The 18,043-nt window shown below is 38.7% G+C and overlaps 1 protein-coding gene across 5 annotated transcripts in view; it reads right to left on the bottom strand.

Moving 5' to 3' along the window:
- The window catches only part of LOC107742547 (zinc finger protein 827-like), an 82,106-nt gene that overhangs the window by 21,491 nt on the left and 42,572 nt on the right, over positions 1-18,043 (bottom strand). The gene's annotated exons all lie outside the window — the stretch shown is intronic.

The raw sequence follows: 18,043 nt of genomic DNA, 5'->3' as shown, positions 1-18,043 counted from the left end.
TGACGGCGCAGTGGGTGGAAACTTACAGATTAATATTATAATGAGATCCCTTTGCCACGTCACCAAGTGAGCAAAATCAAACGCGCTCGTTTTCTCAGACGCTTGCAGAAAAAGGCTTACCAAAACAAAGTTACTGGGTTAATCTTTTTCACGTTTCCTTGGTTGGTAGATGCACCGGGGACCTGATTATAGCACTTAAAACCTGGAAAAGTCAGATTTTCATGATATGTCACCTTTAAATTCACTTTATTAGCCATTTATTGGTTATTGGTCACAACATAAAAATAAATTAATATAAAAAAGTGAAGGACCTGAGCCACACCTAGGCACCAGAATATCTCAAAAAGAGGAGGCTCTCTTTAACTGGGCCAGTGAACACCCTGGCAATCTCATACTAACGTCCTGGTAACATCACCCACATTTTCTGCATTGTGCAAAACCAAGAAGCAAGATTTTGTCACCCATAAGACCCCTGGCCAAAGGAAGCACAGACGTCAACTCACTGTCATGTGCAACATATTTAAATTTGAGCCTGGTTGTCCACTTTGTGACTCATTTGAGTTTTAAACTGCTACAGAGACAAGGGCATCATTGAGATAAGGCTGTTACCAAAGGCGGTTAAAGCTGAAGCAGATGTCTATAATTTGGCTTAAAAAGAAAAAAGGGTTTGAAATCTGGTCAAAATGACTCAGAATGTTTTTTCTTACTCACTACTCTAGGCTAAGCCAAAGTCAAAAAGACCTTCTCCAATACAATCAATTCCTAGTCCACCTCTGAAAAAAGTTAACCTGAAGATCTAATTTGTGCCAGTCGAACAAATACTAAACTTTAGCACAGATTAAACCAGATACCTGGCAAGTTTATGTTTTGTTTTCGTACATTTGCAGTCATAAAGTGCTGTGGTATAAAACAGAACACAACAGTGAGGGCTGAACTTGACAGTACATTTACAAACTTCTAAAGGTTTCAAGAACTTTCTATGGTTAGCCTAAAAAACATGCAAGCGCCACGACAAGACAAAATAGACAGACAGTCAGTGAGCTCATAGGAACGCCAGAGTTCTTTTAATGAAAACCAGCTCTTGTAAACTCACTCAGCCTTTCTGATATAGAAAAACAAAGAGGTCTGCTCCCTACATTTAGACTGGACAAAAAAGGAGGGTAGAAAAAAGTTTAGCCTGTTCGTCTTATCAGATCAGACGTCTGACAGTATGTACAGCTGAGCGGTAGATGGCATATGCTTCTCAAGGGTGACCACACTCGATCAGACAGCTGGGGAGGGAGGCAGAGGGGGCGTAATCATATGAATGTAGTCTGGCTGGAGACGAGGGAGCAGGAGATTGTGGGTAGGCCGGCTGACCTCCACCCCTCCCGTTAACAGTGAGCGTTATTGGGTCTGTCTGTGTTGTTGTCTGGCTCTGACCTAGATTGTGTATGAGTACAGTGTATGTTTACAGTGTCTGAGTGTGTGCAAGTGTGTGGGGGGGTCAGTAGTGTGCCCAGGTGTCAGGAGCTGGAGAAGGCAATGGCACACGGGGACACTGACAACCACTAGCCCATTAATCCCTTAATAAAGTGCCTGGAGCCAGATTGAGGGCCGGGGTCATTTAGGGGACACACAGTCTCACAACACACACAGAGCAATGCACTCTCGCCTTGGGTTGAGTGACGTCAGTAAATGCTTTCAAATGCATTTGTACACATGTATGTAAAAAATTAGTAATGTAGAGAGCGGGTCACTATGAGGAAGAGAGCGCAACCAGCAATGTTTTGAAAGCATCTAAAATAGCCAGTGTGTTAGATATGCAAATTACCATGAGTAAATAAATGTGCAAATACAGAAAGGAAAATACAAACAAACACACACACACACACACACACACTGAAAGCGCAGGGAGGTTAAACGGAGGCTGACCAGTGGCAGATAGTCTCTTTAGCCATCTGGTCTATCAAAGATTCATGCCTGTTAAACCTCTCATGAGCGCTGAGAGTGATAAACTTGTGCAGATTTATGGAAATCAAATAGAAAACACAGGCACACCGAAGCTACAGACATGTCATGCTTTGGTGCTCATGTGGGAAATGCAGGTTCGAATTCAACTGGCATTGTGTCCTGATCCCCTTTTCCGGTTTCTTACCAGTGACATCAAATCAATAACCCGGCAATGCCAGAATATTACCTTTTCAAGATTTTGTAAGTGACGTCACAACATGATCACTGCACTGTCGAATCGCGATCTCGATTCCATTTCGATTTATCGTGCAGCCCTACACTGCAATGTTCAAAAAAGCATTAAAACCACCAGAGTGTTCCAAAATATCAGCAGGAAATGTGTTTAGAACTTATATTCTCCTCTGATGTTTGCAGTTTCTATGACTCTATGACTTCTCCTTCATTTGTATGAGACGAGAACACATTTTTATATTTTTCTGGGTCAATAAAGAGTGAGATTGTACATTATATTTCCTCCTCTTCTACCGTACAACGCGTACTATGGCTGATACACTTAAATCCACAGTAAAGGACAATTTCAGGGTAATCGGAGTAATGGACAAAAATATGGCTGTTGATCAGTTTATGCTTAAAAGAAAACAGTTTAATGTGTTTATATGACAACACTTGGGACCAGCTTATTAAGAACATGCATGTAAACATGATCAATGATTTCCTGTCTTTGACAATGAAAGGTGTGAGAAAGACAAATTAATATACTGTTTCAAATTTGTCAGAGCACTTGAGGGTCCCACCATACCATAATTTTTTGGAAAGGTTGATTTAAATGCGCATTTATTAAACATTACATACATAAATATCTGCTATTATGCTATGACTGTTCAGTACAAAGGTGAACACAGATAAAAATAGTAACTCCAGTGTATGAACAACTGTAAATTAAAAAGATTTTGTAACTTCATTGTCATGTGAAAAGGAGGATCCACTTGTTCAGTCCCATTTTGTAAAGACTAACAAAATTGTATGTAAATACAATACATGTGCATTCAGAACTTTCTGACAGAAAATAATTGGCAGATTACTGATTATAGGTTGCAAAAAAGAAAAACGATTATATTAGGGTATTTATTTTATATTTTCATATCTTATTCAAGTAAGCATTATTCTTTTATTTATTTCTACAGTAATTTAATTGTCCTATTTTTGTGATATATATCGTCATATATTTATGTTTCACAATTTGAGTTGAATTACTGAAATAAATGTACTTTTCCACGTCATTCTAATTTATTGAGATGCACCTGTATCATGGTGATGATATAAAGATGATATAGAGATTTTGCTATATTGTTTATACAGCTTTATGTAAATATATTTGAGGTATGTAAATATATTCACACATTTCCACAAGTTATTGACATGTTAAAGTGAGAAAGAAACATGAATGAGAAAATAAAGCATGGGATGTGCTTGATGTTAAAAAGTTATTAAGCCTAATATACTTTCTGCAGTCTGCTCTTGTCTGAATAACTTTTTTAGCTTTAATAAGATGCAATGTAGATTTAGTTCATATAGTGAAGACTGGGCAGTGCTTTATTTTTAGATTTGATTATTCAAATTCTGTAGTATTTCTAACTACTCTAAGACAGTAATGCTACCAGTGTACCTGAAAAATTCACATTCTTTCATCTCACCTTTTTGCTTTCATTCTTTATTTTAAATAGTCCTCCATTGTGACAGATTCGTTTTCAAAAGTATGAATATTGCATGCAGTTTCTCAATTAATTTGGACTCAAACAAACTGCATGTATAATAAAAGTTATCTATAAAATCAGTTAAAAGTACTGTAGAAACTTAATTTGCTGTAAAGTTGCTTTGCAATGATTTGTATCGTGAAAAGCGCTGTACAAATAAACTTGAATTGAATTGAATTAAAAGAAAAAAAATGCTGCTAAAAATAGCTTCAGACAGCGTAAAGCATGTCACACCACACGACATGCCAGCTTGACAAAAGGATGCCATGTCAACTACCTATAATTATATTATGTGACATTCACCCACCATTATTTCTACGTCAAACATTTTCGAGGCGCCATATAAGAAGCTGCTGAAGGTTGGTGACAAAGACATGTGCCGCAAACTTCACCCTCATTTAGACAATAAAGGCATGAATCAACCATCGTTCCCACCACATCTGTTTGGCATACTAAACAATCTGACAGCCTCAGAGCATTAGTCATTCAACACATGCAAACCCAACTTGTCACATGCATTTTGATGCACTGTACAGTAGCCTGAGAATATGAATTTGGAGGTGAGCGTGAGAGAGAGAAAGAGGGAGAAAGGGAACCGATGCACACAGAAGAGATTCAAATAGGGAAGAGGATGGGGGAGAAGAGAAATCAGGAAGAGAAAACAAAGATAAAAAAATTGGGATTGGTTAGACAAGAGAACAGTAAATTAGTCAGGTGGGCTAGTTTATCTATTTTTGTTTCATCTTTGAAAGGATGCATTTTTTTTTATTTTTAAAGCCCAATTTTCCATGTTTATATATTTAAAAAAATATGATTTTCTATTATTGTTCAACATTAAACAGCTGAGTCCTTAGCCATCTTCAAGAATCAGCTAAAAACACATCTCTTCCATCTTTATTTGACCGTCTAACTCTAGCACTCTCTATTCTAATTCTATTCTTTAAAAAAAAAAAAACTTTCAGACTTGCACTGTATTCATTTACTAACTGCTTGTTTTCTTTAAAAAAAAAACTAAACTAGCTTCTCTATTCTTTTTGTATTCAATGTAGTGCTGGGCGGTATGACCAAAAATTTATATAAGTCAAACAGTGTCGCGTTCCGAACGTTGTTTAAGCGACATACACCGGTATTGCGGTATTTAAAAAATTAATATCATAACAAAAATAAACACCGGTATTCGGTATGAACCGGTATACCGCCCAGCACTAATTCAATGTTTTTTTAATTTATTTATTATACAATTAACAAAGAGCAAAAAAAGCCCTCTAACACTAGCTTGCTCAATTCTTTTTCTATTCTATCTGTTTTCTTTTTATTTATTATATAATTGAAAAAAAAACCTTGCAACGTGTACTATTTATGAAAAAAAATAATTAAATAAGATTTATACATAAAAAAAGAGACATGTATCAGAGGGGCAGACGCAGTGGACGAAAAGCTAGAGGTGAAGAGATATAAAAAATAGGGTGAGATGGAGGCAGAGGAGAAGGATAGAGAACAAGGTTGTCATTCTGCACTACTTCTCCTCTGGCCCGACGGAAAGGATGACCCGCTTAGACACGAGGTGAAGAGTTCAGCCGCTTCAAAGAGGTCCAGAGCAACCGCAGCCCGCAAAAAGACAAGGGAGAGCTGATCCCAGACCAACGGCCGAACAGCCTCTCAATAATTCAGCACATCATGATGCAACGCTCACCTCAGTTGGAGAGAGAAAGCGAGAGAGAATCAGTGCTCCACATGCCCCTGAAGAGGCTACTGAGGGATGCTGGGTTGTGTGTGATGCAGGAAATGGTCAAATGGCTGTGCAGGCTTCACAGTGGTTTCGTTTCACAGGGAGGAGTATCTGCACTCTAGATTGGTGAAAAGGCTGTCTTTTTGCAGTTATAAAATACATGTGGGGAAATCTTTTAAGATGGGGATGGGCAAGGATGGTCTACTATTCGCCCATCAACCAAGTAGTCAATTGTTTGGGGTTTTTCTTCAACAGGTACGGTGAATTGAGAAATGCAAGCTCTCCAAGAAGTTTAGTATGATAGTGTGCTAGTTAGTCGTTTGACAATTTGTATGTTAAACCCTTCTTTAAAGAGATTGATCACTCAAAAATAAAATTCTGTCATTAATTACTCACCCTGATGTCGTTCCAAACCCGTAAGATCTTCGTTCATCTTCGGAACACAGATTACGATATTTTTGATGAAATCCGAAAGCTTTCTGACCCTCCATAGACAGCAAAGGTCCTACCACATTCAAGGCCCAGAAAAGACCAAGAACATCAACAAAATAGTCCATGTGACATAAGTGGTTCAACTGTAATTTTATGAAGCTACAAGAATACATTTCGTGCGCAAAAATTACATCTTGGTACCTTTCTGGGCCTTGAATGTGGTAGGACCCTTGCTGTCTATGGAGGGTCAGAAAGCTTTTGGATTTCACCAAAAATATCTTTATTTGTGTTCCGAAAATGAACGAAGGTCTTACGGGTTTGGAATGACATGAGGATGAATAATTAATTACATAAATTTCAGTTTGGGTGAACTATTACTTTAAGACAATGTGTCGCTAAATTCATCTTTTTTATAGCCGCAAAACCCAACTTTTGTAATGAATCCACAATCAACAAATCCAACTTTCATCAACATAATTACTGACGCACTTACAATGTTCCTATTATTATGCATAATCCATGGGTTCATTTTTCGAGAAAACTATTATGGGCTAAATCTAGCTCATTTGTAAAGAATATCTGTCAGTTACTCTGTTGGGGGGTTATTAAATTGCATTCAAACTGTGCCGTTTCTTAATAATTACTGAACTATGAACACATGCAAATGAATGTCTTTGGCCACTGTGTCGCTTTTCTGATTTCTAAAGTTTCGTACCACAACTCGAAACTATACAGGACTTCCTTTGGAACATAAAGTCCAGAGGTTCTGTTCCAAGTATCACCATTCAGGTGATCAAAAGATTTCAGCATTGGTCAAATGGAAATCTTATTAAGTTGAAGCTGTAGGACTGTGAGCAACATACTCATAATGCCATATTCTGATTAATATAAATATTTCTGACAAATAATGCTGCTGCAACAGACTCAACCCTTGACTGGCCCTTTGCGGTACAAGAGCCCTTAAAAAACTCCAATTCCAAAATACTAATCCCTAAAAATAAATATATTTATTCATTTAAAGCAATGCAATCTTAAAACTTCACCCATCTGTTTAGAAGTACTTGAACTTCTCTGTCTGGTTTCATTATTGATATCATGGTCAAACTACAGTGCTGCATTCAGAGTTTATCAGGGAGTCAAAAACAGACCAGCTCACAGACTTTGAGTGCAAACAATAATACCTCTCCTTTTTGTCGATTTCTTCAGTTTTGGCTGTTTCTTAATATTGCACAGGAACAAAACAGACATATCAGTGCGGTCAGGCCATCATGTAATCCCGGGGTACTCAACAGGTGGCCCACGGGCCGCATCCGATGTGCGCTTTTTGTCACAGAACGAGGCAGAAAATATATTCTATATGGTAATAAAGGCTACGTCGATTAGCATGGATTATAAATATACTTTATTATTATGAAAATGCCAGAGATGGCTTGAAGAACACAGATAAACCATATATTGCCGCGTCGTGTGTTTACTGTCATATACTGTTGGATATTTAAATAAATAGCCTGATCGCAAACAGATTCAATCACCCACGCAATCTTGTTCATAAATGACATGATTTAGCTATATGTCTATTAAAGCCTATTAAATCAGCATTCGCAGTGCCGCTGACCAGAGAGAACATCTTTACAAAGTCTTTTGTATCGCTATTTCTGTGTTACAAACATTCAAATAATCACAGAAGTACTGGAACAAAAGTTTATAGTTCGGATATAAACACTGCTGTCTATGTAGCGATCAAAATAGAATCTTTTTGAAAGTGACGACGCTTCAAATAAAGATTGTATCAATTACAACGTAAAGCCAGCCGGTGGAGATAAGTGACATAAAAAAGAGATTCGTTCAAAAAACGTTGAGTCATTGAATGAAACAAGTGAAGTCTTTGAGTGATTCATTGAATAATTTGTTCAACTTCATATTTTTAACAATTCGTTAAATATCGTATTTTATAAATAGACTGCAGCAATTTTTACTAGAAACTCTAGTAAATTACATGTTATTTTGTTAAGTTGTCTGTTTTTTTTCTCTCAGAATCATGGTTGGAGAATAGTGATATCTATTTTAAAAATACAGTCATGATTCTCCAGTTTATGCAGAATCGTGCAGCTCTAGTTAGTCATTTATCCACATCTAATGTAAACAAATAAATGACTTTAATTTCAGAAAAAGCATCAAAGATGTGGTCAGTGAGGTTCAGCATCCAGAACGTATACATTTATTTTGAATTCTACAAATGCATTTACATATTTATTTGCTTAATAAAAAATACCCTGCAATTGTACTGTTGGATACTAAACTGGTACACCTATAGTCTGCTAAATTCGGAACAACTACTTTTGTGCTTAATGCATTTTAATTGTTAGGAAGTAGTGCTGAAGTCCAACTAAAGATATACTGAAGTATATTTATAAAGTCAAACTATTGCAAGTGAACTTCAGGTACACTTTAAATATCTTGCATTTAAAGACCGATATTAGAGAGAGATCATACAATCTTTATTAACAGTGATATTAAAACACATTTTAGGCATAATATTAAGAAATGTGCATTGCGGAATAACGAAATACTCCAAATGAAGTTAAATTATAATTTTATATCAGTAAGTGATATGTCAATAAATACATTCATGGATTCAAATTTTACTTAGTATGAAATAAATTATTTTAAATAAATTATGTTTTTTTTTTACTCTTTAAAAAAAATATGTTCAGTGTTATTTTAAGGACAATCAAGAATTAGATAAGTAATAAACTGCATTTCTAAATTAGTAAATCTGCAAATATTGTCTTAAATAAAGTCTGATGATGCAAATTGTAATTTGTGGCCCTTCGCATTTTATGTGGTTTAAATGCGGCCCGCTTGGCCTCTGAACTTGAGTAACCCTGATGTAATCTATTCATATCCTGCTCTGCTAATGTAAAAATGCGGGCTATGCATGAGTTCAACAGATGCATAAATGTAAAATATACATTTTAAATATTTACTTAAAAAAAAAAAATCATACATTGGTAAAAAAAAAACTAAACAAAAAAAACAGAAAAATAACTTAAAGGGATAGTTCACCCAAAAATGAAAATTATATCAATAATTACTCACCCTCATGCCGTTCCAAACCTGTAAGACCTCGTTCATCTTCGGAACACAAATTAAGATATTTCTGATGAAATCCGAGAGCTTTCTGACTTTCTGGCGCCCTAGGGTGACGCGGAGTAGAATTGTTAAATAAAGTTATTTTAGTTTCCTTTTGCACAAAAAGTATTCTCTTAGCTTTATAAAATTACGGCTGAACCACTGATGTCACATGGACCATTTTAACGATGTCCTTACTACGTTTCTGGACCTTGATCTTGGTAGGAACCTTGTTGTCTATGGGAGGGTCAGAAAGCTCTCGGATTTCATCAGAAATATCTTAATTTGTGTTCTGAAAATGAACAAAGGCCAAGTTTGGAAAGACATGAGGGTGAGTAATTAATGACAGAATTTTCATTTTTGGGTGAACTAACCCATTAAAGGGGACATAACACACAGTTTCTACCAATCTCATGTTAATCTTGCAAACCCTATAGAGTAGTATTACATCCTTCATATCTCCAAAGAGTCTTTAGTTTTATCAGATTTATAAAAGAAAGACACAGCTGTACCGCTTCTCTCTGAAAACAGTTGAGATCCTGGAGGCATGAAGGAGTATATCTGGCACAGAAATACTCCGTAATACGTCCAACTCGTTTTTTGAGACTTGGGTCATGTTTAGCATACGAATCCAACTTTTTAGCAGCGTAAATAAGTCAAAATGCATGAAATAGCATTAGACATCCCCTTTAAGTATAAAGACACAAAATATTTTTTTTATATATATTTTTAAAACTGCAAATGTTCAGGGTCATGCTGTGTACCGCCTAAAGGAATTCCACCATCTGAGAACCACTGGACTGGTCAATAAGAAGTTTTTCATATTCGTTTTCACTATACACATTTCCAATCACTGAAAAAAATGTCACTGCTCTTCTATTGATGGCCACTCTCTGTCAAAATACATTTCTTTAATAATAAGTTCTAAATTTCAAACTAATTCCAGCTCATTGTAGTATTATTCTGAGGTGGGATTTTTGAGGTCATGGCCACCCAGCAGCCTACTGCAGCATTTCTGGCTGGCATGGCTCATGTTGTCTTCCTGCTGAGCTCTGTGATGATGCCTCTAATTGGCTTTGGGTATAATAAAAAAAAGAACAAGAACCTGGCAGAGAACAGGAAGAGACGACCAGGTCAAGAAACAATCCCCCTGAGAAAAAGCTGCAATTGGTGGTATCTCTGTCTGTATGGACAAATACAGGTTGCGCCGTGGAGGATGAGAGGATGGCAGTCCTCTCTTAGGTCCTGTGTGCCCCCTGGTGCAGCGCCGCATCAGGGTCCATCTGCTGGAGCCCAGGAAACATCAGTGCGGAGGGACTAACACGGCAGTGGTAATTAGCCCCAGGATGCCAACAGCTACCATCAAACAGATGTGGGGGAAGTCGGCACATTGTTAACTGGTTTGATGGGGGGTGGGTGGGGGAGGTGACCTACTTTAAATCGTGTGATGCAACACCTCAAAACAGGAAAGCTGCTATCCACACCATGAAACAAACTAACAAAAATTTCTTACTGATGTCTTGTCAGTGCTTAAGACCAAATTGCTACAAGCTAACCAGGCCCAGTGGTCAGGTTCCTCATTTTTCAGTAACTTTCACACAATGGGACCATGAACTTTTAATCCCATGGACAATCCCCCGGGAGCAACCAGGAGATAAGTGTCATGAAGGTACATGAGCAGATGCACTTGTACTTCTGTGGCAGAGAAAAACTACAGTGTCATGAACAATTTGGTCTGCCTGTTGAGTTGAGTATATGCAGGACCCCGGTGGGTAGTGATTTTTTAAAGCTTTATCAAACATAAAAGTATAACAAGTATAAAAACGTATAAATACAAAGTTCTGTCATGAAACTCTAGATGGCGCAGGCCGATAGGTTCTAACTCAATCTGATATAATGACATAATTATCACATGGCACAGGTGATTGGTTTCTTTTTGCATCAGCAGCCAATGGGCTTGCTGCTTAGCATTCAAATACTTGGCTAGAGCTTGCTGTAGCAGTTGCAGCACGCTTGATAAACCCTCCACCTTCCCCAGCTCCACCTGTACAGATCTGCTACAGGGTAATTTCATGTATGTGACCCTGAACCACAACTCCAGTCATACGGGTAATTTTTTAAAAAACTGAGATTTATATAGGGCTGTACGATAAATCGAAATGAAATCGAAATCGCGATTAGACAGAAGCTGCGATTGTCATGCGTATCTTTCAGTGAAGCACGGTTCTGTGATCAGCAGTAAATCTCCATCTGAAGGCCAGAGGGCGCTCTCGCGTGGAAACTCCAAATACACCCTGCAGAAAAAACCCAGGAAATCTCTATAGCGGTTGCTGAATAAACAGAAGATTTAAATGCTTTCATTGATTCAACGTGACAAATAAACATACAATTACAGCAATATATGGTTTATCTGAGTTCTTATTATTATAATTTTCATTATAATAAAGTATATCTATAATGCAATGCTAATCGACATAGCCTTTATCACTGCTTAGGATACTATGAAATATGTTGCGTGCCTTATTCTGTGTAAGAAGCCGCATCATCTCACAGAAAGATTTATTTCAAACACTCGGCTGACAAAATCTGTAATCTGAGGGTGCAAAAAAATCTAAATATTGATAAAATCACCTTTAAAGTTGTCCAAATGAAGAACTTAGCAACACATATTACCAATCAAAAATTACGTTTTGATAGATTTACGGTAGGAAATTTACAAAATATCTTCATGGAACATGATCTTTACTTAATATCCTAATGATTTTTGGCATAAAAGAAAAATCGATAATTTTGACCCATACAATGTATTGTTGACTATTGCTACAAATATGCCCCAGCAACTTACGACTGGTTTTGTGGTCCAGGGTCACATATGTTACATGTGCAGCTGCAGTTTTTCCTACAAGCAGCATGTCTGTGGATGTATTGGCAGTAGCAAGTCTTGGTACTTGTTCTGCCACAGCAAAAGCAGCAGTAGCAGCGTAGCAGATCTATTCCGCCAAGACCAAACACATTAACATTGCCATGTATATTACCATGCTAAACTCTCAGAGAGTTGTTATGACAGAACTAAGCATTTATGTGGGGTATTGACTAAGCTAGCAGGCTAATCAGCTGGTGGTATGCTAAGCTAGTATGCATAGAAGTTACCTAAGTTAACTTCAAAACCCCTCCAAAAAGAACAAGACATTTCACAATCAAAAAACATCAGAGCTGTTAATCATGTAATGCGATTGTATCTCTTCACCAGCTTTAAATTAAACTGCTTGATTCATATGGATTTTACAACATCCTTATGACCTTGTTGGATCATCTATGTTTGGTTACCCAAACTTTCAATGGAGGGAGGGAAACCTTTTAGATTTCATTAAAAATACCTTAATTTTCGAAGATTAATCAACATTTTAGGGGTTTGGAATGACAGAATTTTTTGGTAAACCATCCCTTTAAATAATTGCCACAAGGGAATGATTTGATACAATGTGGTCACAATTTAAAACAAGATAACAAATTCATTTGTGGGAACAAGTTTTTAATTTGTGGCCACTATATCTTCCTCCTGTCATGTGCAGGGCTCTGTAATTTGCAGGATTTCAACAGTAGGGTGCTTTCTCACTTGGTTCGCTTGCCTGGTCCGAACCCGAGTTCGATTGCTCCCCCCTCCCCCTGCTGGACTGTGTTCATAATATTAATTTATTTGGGTCTGAACCGCGGTTCGTTTGCGTCATCAAGCCAGCAGCTGTTTACCCCCGTTGCTTAGTAACAACGGCGCAGGAGAAGGTGGCAACATTGCTCTCTGCACTTTTATATATTTACGTTTTTGAACCGTTTGTTTTGTTTACAAGCTTCGGTACATAACGGCAATTACGTCTGTCTTACGAATGTACTGCAAATGATCTAAAGAACGCTTAGGTTCTAAGGCGAACAGAAATGAGATATACAGCTCTCTGTTTGCAGCGCGTCAGTCACGCTCGTCAGGAAAGTGAGTGAAACACACACAAATACACATTTTTATCAAATAATACGTCATTAATAGCGGTTCACTTCCGTGATTTGGTACGATTGCGTTCACATCAGCAGTGAACCGTACTGGAGTTCACTTGAACCGTACCCCAGACCACCCCTTTTAAAGTCCGCATGAAATCAAAATTGACAATCTGAACATTTACTTCCACTCTGGAATGGCATTCCTTCTCTGATAACGTCAGTTTGACGGCTTGGGCAAAATAATAGTTAGTTTGCTATGAGTGAGAGATGAGAGGAGGAGTGCAAAAATAAAACTACGCCCTCTCCTCAATATTCCGTTTCAGCTGGAAATACGTCACTTCACTGAAATAAAGTCGGCAGCAACTTTCGGTTCACGCGGACTTTAAGCAGACTTGGGTACGGTTCGCAGGTGCGCACCAGAGTTTGGAAGACAGCGTTCACATCATCCAAACGAACCGAACTCTGACGTCAATCGAACCCGGGTGCGCACCAAAAGTGCCAGTGTTAAAGCACCATACAGTCTATGGAAAGCACCCTTATTTACTGACTGTTATGGCAGATTAACTGTTTGGAGTCAACTGTAGAAGGCAAGTTAGCTGAAGTCAATAAACACAACTTGAATAAGTAAGAATAATTATTAATGCATGTTTAAAAGTAATTTTTTAGCTAACGTCATCTAGACTTTTAAATATTAGCACTAAAATGCTAAACTTAAGTGTTTGTGTAAACCAAACGCACAGTCAGTATAGAAACTGGCTTCACATGGACAACAACCACTAAACATGAACTGTTAATATAATTCCTGAGAAGCTAAATGTAAAGTTCTACTTCTTCTCGTTGCCGTTTAATCTGATATTCTGCATCGCCGGCCGTTGTTTAATGGCAAGCATGTCAAGCATAAACACTTATGCCGAGTTCACACTGCACGATTTTCAAACTCGTCATACCGCCTCGTCGAACCTCTGACAATTAGAGCAATCTAACTGACACAATAATGATACAAGTAATCCTAAATAATGCACCCCTATGTCTTCTCAAGTTTCGAACCTGATCATTCCCAAATTACCCAAGTCCTGCACCAGGATTCAGTCAGTGATGGAGATGTTGTTTGTGCCTTGTGTGTGTCTGTTCTCTCTCTCTGCCTCTTGTTCCAGTGCCCGCCGATGTTCGCACCAGGAACATCACCGAGCCAAAGGGGGATGTGTAGGATTCCGGTCTTCAAGATAGTGAAACCCCTGAATCTATAAGCGGACACAAACGAACATTGAATCTCTACATTCCACCGGGAAAACTAACGGTCTTCTCCCCAGCCATCTGCGGTCATAAAACTCATGCAGGGTCAGTGAAGGTTTGAAGCATTTCCTGGACTGTTTGGCTATCTCTCAAGAGACGCTAATAAAAGACAGTGCTTTCACAGTGCTTAAAAGCGTTTTACGGGCTTTCAGGGACCAGATGCGTGATACCCATGACTGTTCAACGCATAAATTGTTAAATCCGATAAACAGAAAGTGGCAGATTAAGAACGCTCTGTCCAAGAGAAACATGGCAGACTCTCACACTCGTGACACGAGCATGACCCCAGGACACCTCCTCTTTTCCCCCTTTCATTCCAAAGGAAAGAGACAAGATTTCTTTGACAATCTTGCTAATCATTGAAAGTATAAAATTATCAGAGCATAAATTCACAAATAATATGTTGTATGTCTTACATATATATGCTTGATGTGTTCATTTAATCAGTGTAACTTTAAGCAGTGTTTATTACCCCTTTCTAGGAAATGAGGATATTAAAATGTGTGTAATATGTGAAGTTTAATCTTGAACGAATGGAAACGATAAATGCAGAATGTTGAAATGAAGTAAACTTTAATAGTGTGTACAATACTTGCCTTTAAGAGACTTTATAGGAGTATTAACACAACTCTTATAGATGATGTCCTCATGTGATGAATTGAAGTCTCTTGTTAATGTATGCACGCTCCGCCTCGCAAGAAGTCGATTGGAAGATCGCGTCGGGGGACGGACTTATGCAGCGAAACAAAAACCCAATACGGGACAGACTCGAGTGCTAGCTTGCTTGCGGTTTCTCCTGCTCTCGCCTGTCGCCGTGTTAGAGCCCCTACGTGTGCTCACGCGCTTACCATCAGAGCGACCAGCCATCTAAAACTCAACACTTCAGTGATACTTCGTGAAATCTTCACAGAACTTAAAGTCTTGCAAACTCAGACGTTCAGCAGAACTGCTCAAGCCTCTGCTTCATCAAAGACCAACCGATCAACGAGGGGTTTTCCAAAAGAACGTCATTCCGACGTCACCTCAGCGACCAACCAGTAACGGGGTTCCCTCAAAGACATCCGGAAGCCCGCATCAGCTGTCAACTAGCAGAACGCAAGTAAACGAACAACTAACTCTCTAATCTGCTGAACTGGTGAATTTAGATAAGCAGTAAAATTTAAGACGAAATTCTCTGCTTTGGAAATTCTTAAGGCGAATTTACATCACTCGTGAAAACGAGGTAGAACTATGAAACTCAGAACTCCGCTAACATAATTTCCTTCCTCTGAAACTGTATGTTTGTGTGTTTGTGTGTTTTAGCTTAGTGTGATGTAATCTAGAATAGCCAATAAAATTTCATGTTTCATTTATAAATAATCCATTGTCTGGTGTCATATAATTTCAAGGTTAAAACTATTGCCAAAAAGATCCCTTGTTTGCTACCTAGCTCGTGGCTTACTGATAATGATTACCTCTCTCTTTTAAGAGCTTACAAATTATCATAATTGTATTTCACCCGTGGCCAGGGAGAATACAAAATTTACATATTCAATTGGTAATATACACTGACATCAACTTCTCGCTGGCCGAGTAGCTGATAGAGTGTAAACTATCAAATTTAGAATCAATTCGAATCAGGTTGAATTAGGCTCTTCAAATCCGAGTCCTATCAAAACCTGAATCAATAATAATAATTAATTCCCTTACAACTGAGTTAAAATTCCTTACACGGGCGTCGGCGACGTGTCGTGATTCCCTCAGATCGCGTCTTTGATAATTCACACTGCGTGATTGTCACTCGCGTGAACGAGCACCGATTTGCCTCCGATTTCGGGCATTTGTCTGCGATTTCGCAAAACCTGTCGGCGAGTGAAAAATCGGGCTAAAATTGTGCAGTGTGAACTCGGCATTAGTGAGCGCAGTGAGTTTGTTCTGCGGAAGTTTGCACGATATTGCCAACCGACACTATAAACAACCACTACGGTAGACAACCCACATTGCATGTCATGTAAAACCATGTTAGATGGTCTTAAGAAGAACGAGGGTGTTGTCAAGACATCCTCGGTCAGCAGGGCAGTGTGCTTATGAGCATATGAGCCAGACGGAGATGACCTTCCCCCAAATGACCTCTCAAGACTGCACCACTGCATCACACACACAAGACCACAGACGATGTCATTGTTTCCATGGCATTGATCCCCAGCCTGCAGCTAGCAGAGCGCGGCTCTTAAGATCCACTTGGTTGCATGTCTGCACGCCGCGGTGCCCGCGCTGAGACGGATCTGCGAGGCCATGTCGTGAAAAACTGCTTCAGCTTGACAACAAACAGGCTAATTGGTCCCTGTTCCTGGCCTCTGGAGACGGAGAGAGAAAGAGGCTGAGGAAACACATCCTGGAGGTGGGGTGAGCGGGAAAGAGGCTCTCGCTTGTAGTAGCACATGGAGAGTTTTGATTTGGGAAGTCACGGAGACCTCTCATTGAGCTTTACTCACACACATAATGCTCAACGACAACATGAGTGAAGCGTACTTATTCCTTTTCTCGCGTCTTACTACTCTCCATACTCATAGACTTGGTTCTCTAGTTCATGCGCACACTTTCACTCCCTCTCTGGGGAAACGTGACCTGGGGCTGTGCAGTCAGTAAGCACACGTGTTAAAACCAGCTCTCTCTTGGTGCGGCTGAGTCACGCTGAAGTGTAAGGCATCATGGGGAGGGAGCAGCAGCAGCTGGTGTGTGGTGCCCGTCAAATACGCTGCTTTAGAGTGAATCACTCCCTATCATCCTCTGTAATGGACTACTCTAGATCTTGCTCTCTCTCTCTTTGACAAGTGATTTTCTCACTCATTTTCTGTTTATCCGTCTCTTTCTCCAGCTCTTTTATTACCTTGCAAGCACATCTAAAATCCCACCTCTGTGAACTCACAATTATTTTCTCAAGACCTGATGCATAAAGAAGTGTAGCGTTACACAAAAAAGAAAATGTGGTTATTTTATTTCAAGTACTTTAATTATTTTTTATTGACTACTGCAGGGTTTTTTTTATAAATTATTTAGGGCTGGGCAATAAAGTTCAAAGTACACTTCAGCCGTCCATGTTCCGCGACGGTTTGCTCACTGTGCGTGTCATGTAATTTTCGTCAGTAAGGTCCGCGGACATCCACACACATGCACAAGGAGAATGTTCTTGAGACAGGAGAATCCACTAGGTGTCAAACTCATCCATTTGCATTCATCCGTGCTTGAATACACTTTAAAAGCTGCGCAGACACAGCTGTGCGTGAGACGGAGTGGAACGCGGAAAATGAAGTATAGTTGGGCCTCAAAGTTGTCCAACAATGTTCCACTCTCTCCCTATTAGTAACCTGTCACTTAAACAATCACCACAATTAGCATGACAAAGATCCAATCAAGTCCAAATGGAAACAAAATCAAGTCCCGTCCTACATTTTTTCTTGTAGTTTCACTCAGATTTATGTCACAATAAGAAAGAAAAAGCAATCAAAATTTCAGTTTTATGCCGACTTCAAGGTGGAAATTTCCCACAATTCAATTATGGAGTCTGATTCATGGAGTCACCCAAATGATTCATGATACATATACATTTTTTGTTATTGATTATTTTGCGATACAAAGGCAAAACAGTCACTACATATTTTGTTAAATTCAATTCGTTTGTCGGATTTGTTTTTTGTTTAGTTCAGAATCGTTAAGGAAATAATTGTTATGCATTGACTAACTGATTTTAACCCATCTCTGATTAATATGAGAAAATTAAAAA

Source organism: Sinocyclocheilus rhinocerous, unplaced genomic scaffold (assembly GCF_001515625.1).
Source record: "Sinocyclocheilus rhinocerous isolate Xijiao unplaced genomic scaffold, SAMN03320098_v1.1 scaffold1158, whole genome shotgun sequence".
NCBI lineage: Eukaryota > Metazoa > Chordata > Actinopteri > Cypriniformes > Cyprinidae > Sinocyclocheilus > Sinocyclocheilus rhinocerous.
This window is presented reverse-complemented; position numbering and strand designations above follow the sequence as displayed.